This window comes from Ctenocephalides felis, unplaced genomic scaffold, assembly GCF_003426905.1.
Source record: "Ctenocephalides felis isolate EL2017-DRISC unplaced genomic scaffold, ASM342690v1 CF-g0.4_SCAFFOLD_00845, whole genome shotgun sequence".
In the NCBI taxonomy this organism is placed as follows: Eukaryota; Metazoa; Arthropoda; class Insecta; order Siphonaptera; family Pulicidae; genus Ctenocephalides; species Ctenocephalides felis.
Window position 1 is genome coordinate 17,690,636 of NW_020536999.1, and position 10,493 is coordinate 17,701,128.

The following is a 10,493-nucleotide window of genomic DNA, read 5'->3' on the forward strand; positions in this document are numbered from 1 at the left end:
TTAAAATAATATAATCTATTTTCTGTTGAGAGCTTATTTTTGATCTATTTTCTAGTGGCAATTGGCATCACTACTGCATGATATCATGTTGTTCAGAGAGGATATATATTTGTGTATATATATATTACTTATATTGGTATCATTCCTTTTATATCTTACATACATTAACAATTTTGTTTTCCCATTTTCGCAGGCTAACTAAATTTTGATTCGTGCGATCTCTAAGCCATTAAATCCTTTATAGCCCAACAAAGGAGCTTTCTCAAAGCAATTCCCTTTAACAACTACTTTAATATCCCTGGAGCAAAAGGCTCGTCTTGTTCCCATTTCAATGGAAAATCGAATCTTAAGAAAAAGATAATAATAATTCATAAAAATGAGATGATACAATCTTTTCTCTCAGTAATTGGAGCAGACAATATGAGAATAATGATCCACTGGAGCCTAATAAAAAGCTTTAATAAAAGCTTATGTCTAGGATGTTGTGTATAAGAGGAGCTTTTGTAGCATGTGCAAAAAATTAATAAAGTTGTGCTTGAAAGTAGGAATTGCACTTCTTAGATTTCTTTGTTCTAATTGAGAGGAAATAATCATGTGCTAGTTTTGATTCTAGAATGAGCTGTTGGGCTTGTATTTTCTGATTCACTGATTTTTTTTTAAATTATTTTTTAAATAATTTTAAGTAATGAAAATTTAAAATTAACACCTACCTCATGTGCAAGATAACAAATTTAAATTAATTTAATTATTTTATAAAAAATTATCTATTTTTTATTTACATCATGACTATTTTTGGTACGATATTCTATAAAATGCCACTGCATCGGTTTTCTATACTAAACGACAAAAAATAGCAATTCTGAGATCGAATTTTCCTGGATGCAATGTGGTAAAATTAATATAATAAAATATCACATCATTGGATTGGATGCATGCAAATTTATAGAAATGTTGTGAAAGAGCTTTTGCAGCCAAGAAAATATTTATTGAATGAAAATATTTTTTAAAAGTAGAAATAGGTAAAAGAAATAACTGAACTGTTTGAATTGTATATATTAGTTTGAACTTTAATCTATATAAATGGAAAAATAAGTCTTAGTTATTGATGGTATTTGTTTCATTAAGATCTTTTCCTTTGGAGGATTCAGTTGATTCAAAACAGCCAAAAATAATATTTATGAAAAAATAATTATAAAATTTGAGTAAGTACACTAGGATTTAATCCTAATTAAAACCCTTTAAACTATATAGAAAAAGGTGTAAATTGATAATAATTTACTTATTCGTTTCATTTTCTTGCACTTGAAATCATTTTTTAAGTTTGTTCTGTTTGGAGATTGAGACCCCGACATGATAATTATAAATAAATATATATTAAACGTTAATAATAAAAAAAATCAAGCACGTAATATGTATATTAGATTCAGTTGCTTTTACAAAATTAGTAGAAAATCTAAAAATAATATCGAGAAGAGGTAAATGCAAAGAAAACAAGCATCTTTCGAAGATTTGTCTCCAAAACTGCACCACACGTTAGGCGCTCAAACTGGTAAATTATTTTTTCATAAAATCATAAGTTTATTCTGTGAATCTAAACAAAAGGCTTAAATTTTTCATAAAAATATAATTTTATTACAAGTTACTCTAGAGCTACAAAAAATATGCCTTTCCTGGCCATTTTACGTCCAAAAATTGGAAATTCAATTGAAAACTTCGCCGTTACATGAAAATCACAACACAAGGTGGAGGGCAAATATTTTTAAGGGTAGGTGTGAAAAACGTGTCTTTTGGGGTTTGGAGAAATGCAAGTGGATATATAAATATACAAACATATATATATATATATATATATATATATATATATATATATATATATATATATATATATATATAGGGTTGTATATATTCCTGGTTTATAGGGGATTTTATTTTATTGATGGTTGTTTATGGATGTTTTCTCAAAGGGACGTTCCAAAAATTCCTCTATCTTCCTCTCGAAATTTAAATTTCATCTCGAATCTTTTCAATACCGTACTGTATCAGTATCAATTTTCTTCGACGACAAGATTTTCAAGTGTTACAATGTACTTGCACTCTATTTCGATCATGATAAAAAGAATTTTCACTTTCCCAAGGAATGGAAATTCAATTGAAAACTTCGCCGTTACATGAAAATCACAACACAAGGTGGAGGGCGAATATTTTTAAGGTGTGAAAAACATGCCTTTTGGGGTTTGGAGAAATGCAAGTGGATATATAAATATACAAACATATATATATGTATATATATGTATATAGGGTTGTATACGAGGTCTGTTCAAAAAGTACCCGGAATTTTCGTTTTTTCAAAAAAATATTTATTTATTCGTCTACATTAATGTGGTCCCCTTCAAAGTAGTCCCCCCCAGATATAATACACTTATGACAGCGTTTTTTCCAATTTTCGAAGCACCCTTGATATTCACTTTTTGATATGTCCTTGAGCACTCTCAGCGATTTTCTTCAATCGAGGAAAACCGCCGTCCTTTCATGGGTCTCTTCAACTTTGGGAATAGGAAAAAGTCACACGGAGCCATATCTGGTAAATTTTTGCACTTTGCAACACTTTATTTCATTTTTTACGCAAAATTTAATACAAATTCTTTGACTTTTCAATTCTTCCATTGTAAAAATCGCCGAGCTCAGAAAAACACGTCGAACCTTAGCGACTACCACAGACAAAGTAAACAGTGAATATAGCTGAAAATTTCATCATACTTTAGGGGTATGTATACCAACACAATAAAAAAAAATTTTGACAATCAGACACTCCAGACCCGCGAAATTTAATTATTAGTAATTCCGGGTACTTTTTGAACACACCTCGTACATTCCTGGTTTATAGGGGTTTTATTTTATTGATGGTTGTTTATGAATGTTTTCTCAAAGAGACGTTTCCTTGATTTAGAGATAAATTTTATGTATTGTTCTGTATTTTTGATCAATCCAAAAATTTTTTGTTATGATTGTTTATCATCTGCAAAATTTTTAAATCTTTTCTATTTCAATGAGTCAAACACTTTTACTTATTATATTCCAATTTTTTGCTTTAAGATAATTTTTTCTTAATGAGCAATGTGTTGTACCCAAATCATCATCAAAGTGCAACGGTGGACAGATCTCAGCACATTTTTTATAATAAATCAATGTTTAATAAAAAATATAATTAGTGCAAAAAATTGAATACCACAGTCTCATTTTATTTATTTTTTGAGTATTTTGCTTCATAAATAAATTTCCAAAAATTATTTCAGTAATTCTTCTTCAGAATCTTTTTTTCCAATTAAGAAATTAATATTTTTGGACTTCATTTAGGGCTAAAGTTAAATAGTGTTTATTTATTTAAATTTAATGTTACTAAAATTAAATTAATAAATTAAATATAAATTAAGTGATGAATAAAATGTTTATTATTTTTGTTTTAAATTTGTTATATGCAACTGAATTATTAATTGAATTCAGAATTGCATAGCTCAAATATTGGTTTATAATCTTAAAAACTATATACATTAATTCATTTAATTTATACTTTTTTTCATAAGTATCTCCTGGATTTTTTCATTACATTTCAGGTTTCTTCCTATATTTTCATTGTGTTATAAAAGAGGATAAAATGAGATTTATTTCGAAGCATTTCAAGTATTTTTAAAAAGATTCCCAAGGAAGTTCCTTCACATGCGATTATATTTTGTGGATAATCGAATTTCCACACGAAATCCATTTATGAATACATTTCGAGAATAAAAGTAACTCAAAATATATATTCACTCTTGGGCATTTGGGAAAATGAGAAAATGGGAAAATAATTGCTGGATAAGAAAGAAAGATTTAAACATTTTTAACTTCACGTAGGGTAAGTTGTAGTAATCGCAAAAAAAAAATAAAATGAAAATTTTTATATATATTTACGTTTCAAAAGTTTCTGAACATTTTGGCATACCTTAGAGAAAATGGATGTGTGTATGTGTGTGTTTGTGTGTGTGCGGATACAAATTTTCGTCCACGATTTCGGGAACACGAATCAACCGATTTGAATAATTAAAAAAACATTCGATCTGTATTGATAAGGAGACGTGCTGATTAGTTTTCGGCAAAGGCAGGTCTAGCCGTTCCGAAGATACGAGGCAAAAAGTGCCAAAAATGGTAACTCAATTTTTGAGAACAAAAACGTCATTTTTTTTTCAAGAATTTTAAAATTCTCAATAATGTATTTTTTCAAAAAATTATAAAATTTTAAAGTTTTTTTTTATCTTTAATTTTTGGTACGGAAAGTTCCAGCAATTTGCCTTAAAACACGATGCTGCTTGGTTTTATTCATGCACCAGTTTATTTTTTACTGCCGACCAAAAATCTGTAAAATTAACGATAAACGAAATTTTGTACGTTTTGTATTGACTTTTTTTTTTAAATATTTTATTTGACTTTATAAAGTTATAATTATTCATTTCAAGAATAGTGTAATAAATATTGTTAAAAATTCGTTTCGCATATATATTTATTTATACATAAATAATAAAATTTTCTAGAGTATTCATAGTACTATTATTTTTCAAACTAAAATGTTACAAAATTTGATATTTTCTGGATTTAACTCATGTATATTTAATATAAATTCACAATTTTTTTACAACTTTCAATTACAAAGATCTTATATTAATTAATAAGTTCTTCGTCTACTTTCGACAAATCACACATTTCAGATAATTTATAAATATAAGGAGCTTTTAAATTATGCGTTCCTATATAATAAGAAAATGGACAATGGAACATCAAATCTTCATATGACAAAAAGACTTTACTATGAACCACAGGAATTTGTGCCAAATTTGCGCAAATCCCAGTATAATAAATATCCTCCAAATTAAATAATGGTGTGTTCAAGGCAGTTTCATACAAAGCCAAAGCTGTTTCTGGAGTCATCAAATATAAAGGTCCAGATAAATAATTAGGAAACACGGTGGAATTATACATATACCTTGGTGTATAATATTTACTTCGTCCATTTTTAACAGGTTTCATACCACGAAACCTGGAACCCATCAACAACTTCGAAGGTTCCTGGAAATAATTCAGTTTGTACAACAATTTGTACAGATTCAAATACACATCATCATCAGATTTTAATATGAATTTTGTTTTATTTCTGCAGTTGTTCGAGATCCATTTCAGCATCATACCAACTTTGATGGATAAATTTTTAAAGGAGTCGATGAAGTCTTCTTGGATGATATCACCATATTGCATATTTTCAGCTAATATCTCGTTCTGCAAAGATTCATTACCATTTGGTAAACCAAGTACAAACAAAACACGTACTTTTACCCCTTGGTTCCAATTGCGGCTGAAATTACTTGTCAAAAATGTTTCATCAACTTCGTCCCTTCTGGAAGACATCAGAAGGTACTCATAATATCTTTTCACCGACCCAAGTCTAAATTTTGGATAAGGTGCATCTGGTTCCATAACCATATATTTGTGCAAATTTTTCTTCTGGACAATTTCGACAAACTTGGAAAAATTGAGTTTATCCATGTTGCCCCAAGTTGAACGAATTGCAGTTCTTTGATTGAAGTTATTAGTTGCAGAACAGACCATGATTAATAAGTCGGTAGGTTCCATAGCCCTGCTTGGTTTTTGAATGAAAGTTGAAGAATTTGGTTTCAAGTATAGTTTTAAATCTCTACTTGTGTTATACCAAAATGTGAATTTATCGTCGGGTAATCTGTTGAATACGGATGATCTGTATATTATTAGAATAAAGATTTCAGCAACTATCATAATGCAAAACACATAAACTGTTTTGAACCACATTTTTTGGCAGAATCTTAATTTATTTAGATGATTGTAACAAATTCAATATTGTAAAAACATTTAACATTTTGTTATTGACAATAATTCATTTGTTTTTCAAACAACTAATTTCAGTGCACCAAATTGATCATGAGATTATCTATTATTGGAACAAACCTTTCAATTTTAAATAAAAAAACAAATGACGAGCTGCGCCACCAAGTTATTTTAAGAATCATTTGGAGTGTTAATTTGTCAAAAAATAATTATCCAATGCGTTTTGCAACAGTCAAATTTATAAAGTACATAATCTGTGCCTTCATACTATTCCAGATACTACTACTTCATCATTTCAACTACCATGTATCATCACTTATAAATAAATTATTATTTGATGAAACAGATGTCGACAGATTTTCATATTGGCTAAACGCAAGCAGAGATTTAAAATTGTATGTAAAACCAAAAATTATAACTTCTTTACAAGAACCACGATGGACCAAGAGACCTGTATATTTATTAGTCATAGTTTGTTCAGCTTCTCAAAATTTTCAAGCCAGACAAGCAATTCGATCGACTTGGGGAAATATTTTTAAATTTGATTATCAGAAATACTTGAAAATTGTTCACCAACATGGACTTCAAGATATGATATTTTCTGAACCAGAGTTTCCTAAGAAAAGTTACAGGACACGTTCCTTGCACAATTTTTACAAGTTTTTGTTCAACTATGACTACGATAAATATCGTGGAGATTATAGAAAGTATGATTTAAAAATACCAACGTCCATCAATAAAACAACTGGTGGTCAAGATCAGCTACCAAATCAAGATGTTGGTGTAAGGATATTATTTATGTTAGGCGTGAATAATGTAGATGCTATAGTTCAAGATGAAATTCGTTTAGAAAACAAATTGTTTGGAGATATCATCCAAGAAGACTTTATAGACACTTACCAAAACCTGTCTATAAAAACTGGGATGATGCTCAAGTGGATATCTAAGAACTGCCTGAAAAATGTAAAGTACATCATGAAAACTGATGATGACGTGTACGTCAACTTGTACAAACTGGTGTTCACGTTACAAAATATGAAAAACAATCATGAAATATTATTGGGAAAGTTGATTTCTAATGATCAACCAAGTAGGTACAAACAAGGCAAATTTTATTCGCCAGTACATATGTATCCACATGATTTTCACCCAAATTTTCTCAGCGGATCTGCTTTTGTAATGAGTATGGATACTGCTCTAAAAATTTACCAAATAGCTTTAAATATGCCAATATACCATTTGGATGATGTTTACTACACAGGATTATGTGCACTTGTTGCTGGTATACCAGTTGTGAACAGTAAAATCTTTACTAACGAAAAAGTTTTTATGGGATATTGTGAATTTTCTTACCATGCTACATCACATAATTTGAATCCTAGTGAAATGTACCTATTGGCAAGTAGTTGTGATAAATTTGACTTTTTTGCAAACCTGTATCATTGATGGATCTGGAAAAAATATTGGAAGTGGAAACATGGAAGATTCAGGAACTTGGTGAAGACCTTCTAAGGATTGATTGAATTGTACTCTTAAATTAATTGGATTATAAGCATAATAAATGAAACAAGTAAACTACAGATATTACAATTAATAGAAAACATTTCAAAATCTTCAGAGATTTTTATTACAGCCAATGACAAATACATTTATATAATTTACATGGCCAAAACCAAATGTTGTTACCAGAAACGTAAGGGCCATTTTCTCTGCATCTTGCTATACACTTTTATTGGCATAATATCATTTGTCAAATTTTTCTCCATAATATCTTTTGACAATTATATATATAAATGGCAGACATTAAGTTCTTTTATACTCAAAACTTGCAGAAGACTCCCAAGTCTTGCAATGTAGTTCCCTTCCTTGACTTTTACACGTAAACATCTAATATTTGTTTTTCCCTTAACATTTGTACAGTAGTCTACATCTTTTACTTTTCTTGTGAGCCTTTATTATTTGTTTAGGTTTCATGCTACAAATCGTTATGTCACATAAATATTTACAATTTATATCAGGATCACTTCTCTTTGCAAAACCTTCATTGTGTACCAGATGAATTTCTGCACCAACAGTACAAATTCCAGTATAAAACACATCTTCCAAATAGTGAATTGGTGTATCCAAGGCAGTTTCAAATAATGTAAGAGCTGCTTCTAGTGTCATCAAATAGGAACATCCTCTAAGGTAATCTGGAAAAACTTTGTAGTCGTACATATGTTTTGGTGAATAATATTTACTTCTACGGCTGCTATATGGTTCCTGGTTTGTGACTAATAATCCCATGAGCATAATTGGTTGTCTGTAGATGTATATTAATTCATTTACTAATTCATGTATGTTCAAATACACATCATCATCTGCTTTGAGAATATATTCAATGTTGTCATTGTGGTTTGTCCAAATCCATTTTAACATCATGCCAACTTTGATAGTAAGATTTCCGTAGGAATCAATGAAGTCTTCTTGGATAATATCACCATGTTTCTTGTTTTCTGCTAAAATTTTCTTTTGTATGTTTTTATCACCATCAGGTAATCCCAGAAGAAATAATATTCTCATGTTGATATTTCCGATTTCACTATTAGTGTTACCAATATTGCTGCCAGTATCATTTCCATATTTCTCTTCAAGATATTTTTTATAGCTCAAATTATTTTTATTACCCCATGTTGACCGAATTGCCTTTCTAGCTTCAAAGTTTCCTGTAGCAGAGCAAACAATTACCAACAAAAAAACTGGTTCTATTTTTTGGACAGGTTTTTGAATAATAGTATCTGTATTTGGCTGTACATAAAGCCATAAATCTCTACTGGCGTTGTGCCAATAACGAAATATTTTATCACCACTAATGACACAGTGTTTTGGTTTTTCTACATTTGTGAATAATGGTTTTTGGAACTTTAGTATTATAAATATCTTTATAAAAATTATACTAGAAAATATATATTTAGCTTTGAGCCACATGGAGGAATAATGGATACAGAAATCAATAGATGAATAAAATTGACATTAAGAAAATGTTTTGTTGGCGTTTGTCGTTTGTTTCAAAATATTATGACAATAGAAAAATTGCTACTACTATATGGAAGTTGTGAAGAAGATTTCTTTGAAATTATGTAAATTTTTAAAATATATTCTTTGGTTATAAATTTATATTTTTATCTTAAGTCGTGTATTCTTCTTGAGACAAATTTTAGTCATAATTTTATAGTTGAAAATTAAAATAGTTGTGTATGGCATCGTGCCTTAAGGCAAATTGCTGGAAATTCCCGTACCGTAACAAAATGTTCGAGGAATATTAAATATTTTCAAATAGATTATTATAAATAAATACAGTAACATTGTCTAATATTTATAAGAATTTTATAAATTGAATTGCAGAGTTAAAATTATTTATGTAAAGTAGATAAGTGAGTTTTAGAACTTTAGCCAAAATTAAAATTAAAATCTGATTTATTTTCGATAGACAACAAAAAAAAATTTTGAAAAAAGAAATTTCAAATTTTGAGATCAATTCTTTATTCAGAAGCAATTGTTTCGCTAACATAAGCAGAAAGTTTTTTAAATCATACAAATTGGATGCTTAGTTCTCTCAGAATCTGGCATTTTTTGCACAATTAGCTCGATATCTCCAAAACGGCTTGATCTGCCTTCACGAAAAACTAATCACCACTTTTCCTCACCATTACAATTGAAATGTTTTTTTTGATCATTCAAAACGGATTCTTCTCTCAAAAAAATTCGCTTGCATTTTCTGCACTCTTTGCTCAGTATCTCTGAAACGGTTGGACCTGCCTTTGCCAAAAACTAATCAGCACATTTCCATATCAATAGGAATCGAATGTTTTTTTTGAATGTTTGAACCATTCAAATCGGTTAATCCGTGGGCTCAGGAACGTGTACGAAAAATTGTTTCCTTTACATACACACACATCCATTTGTTCTGAAGTATGCCAAAATGATTAACCTTCAAAACGTGAAGAAATGTAAAAAATTTTGATTTTGATTTTGGGACGATGTTAAAAATTTCTTTGGATTTATATGAATTTTTAAAATATAATCATTGGTTCTAAATTTACATTTTTAATTCAAGACGTGTATATTCATTAAGACAAATTTGAGTTGAAAAAAAAACAATAAACGAGAAAATAGCTATTTCCAGTTTTTATATATTTTGGCAGTAATTTAAAGTATCCTTTACTCATAGATTTTTTTTTTGCAAATAAAACAAACCATTCAGTACTGATCTTTTCTCATTCCAAACAATTTACAAAAGCCCTAAAAGAAAACGTATTCGACAAAAGCTCATTTTGAAAACTGCAAAGTACGAATCAATATTTATTTATTCCTTCCAATGTTGGTGTTGGAAATAAAAGAGAATACTGAAACTTTTTTCGAAGTGGTTTCGTTTTAAAAAAAATAATATCCATTGAGAGGACGAAAAACGGAACGTTCGGATAAATAAAAAGTGTTGTTTTAATGAGCACGAGTGCTAAGTACTTTTTAAATGGTGAGGAAATTTGCATTTTTGTAACTTTTATGTAAATCAAACTGAAGTCGTACATATATATATATATATATATATATATATATGATTTTTTACA

General features: G+C 29.0%; 1 protein-coding gene across 1 annotated transcript in view; it reads right to left on the minus strand.

Moving 5' to 3' along the window:
• The window catches only part of LOC113364023 (rap guanine nucleotide exchange factor 4), a 126,464-nt gene that overhangs the window by 99,461 nt on the left and 16,510 nt on the right, over positions 1 to 10,493 (minus strand). The gene's annotated exons all lie outside the window — the stretch shown is intronic.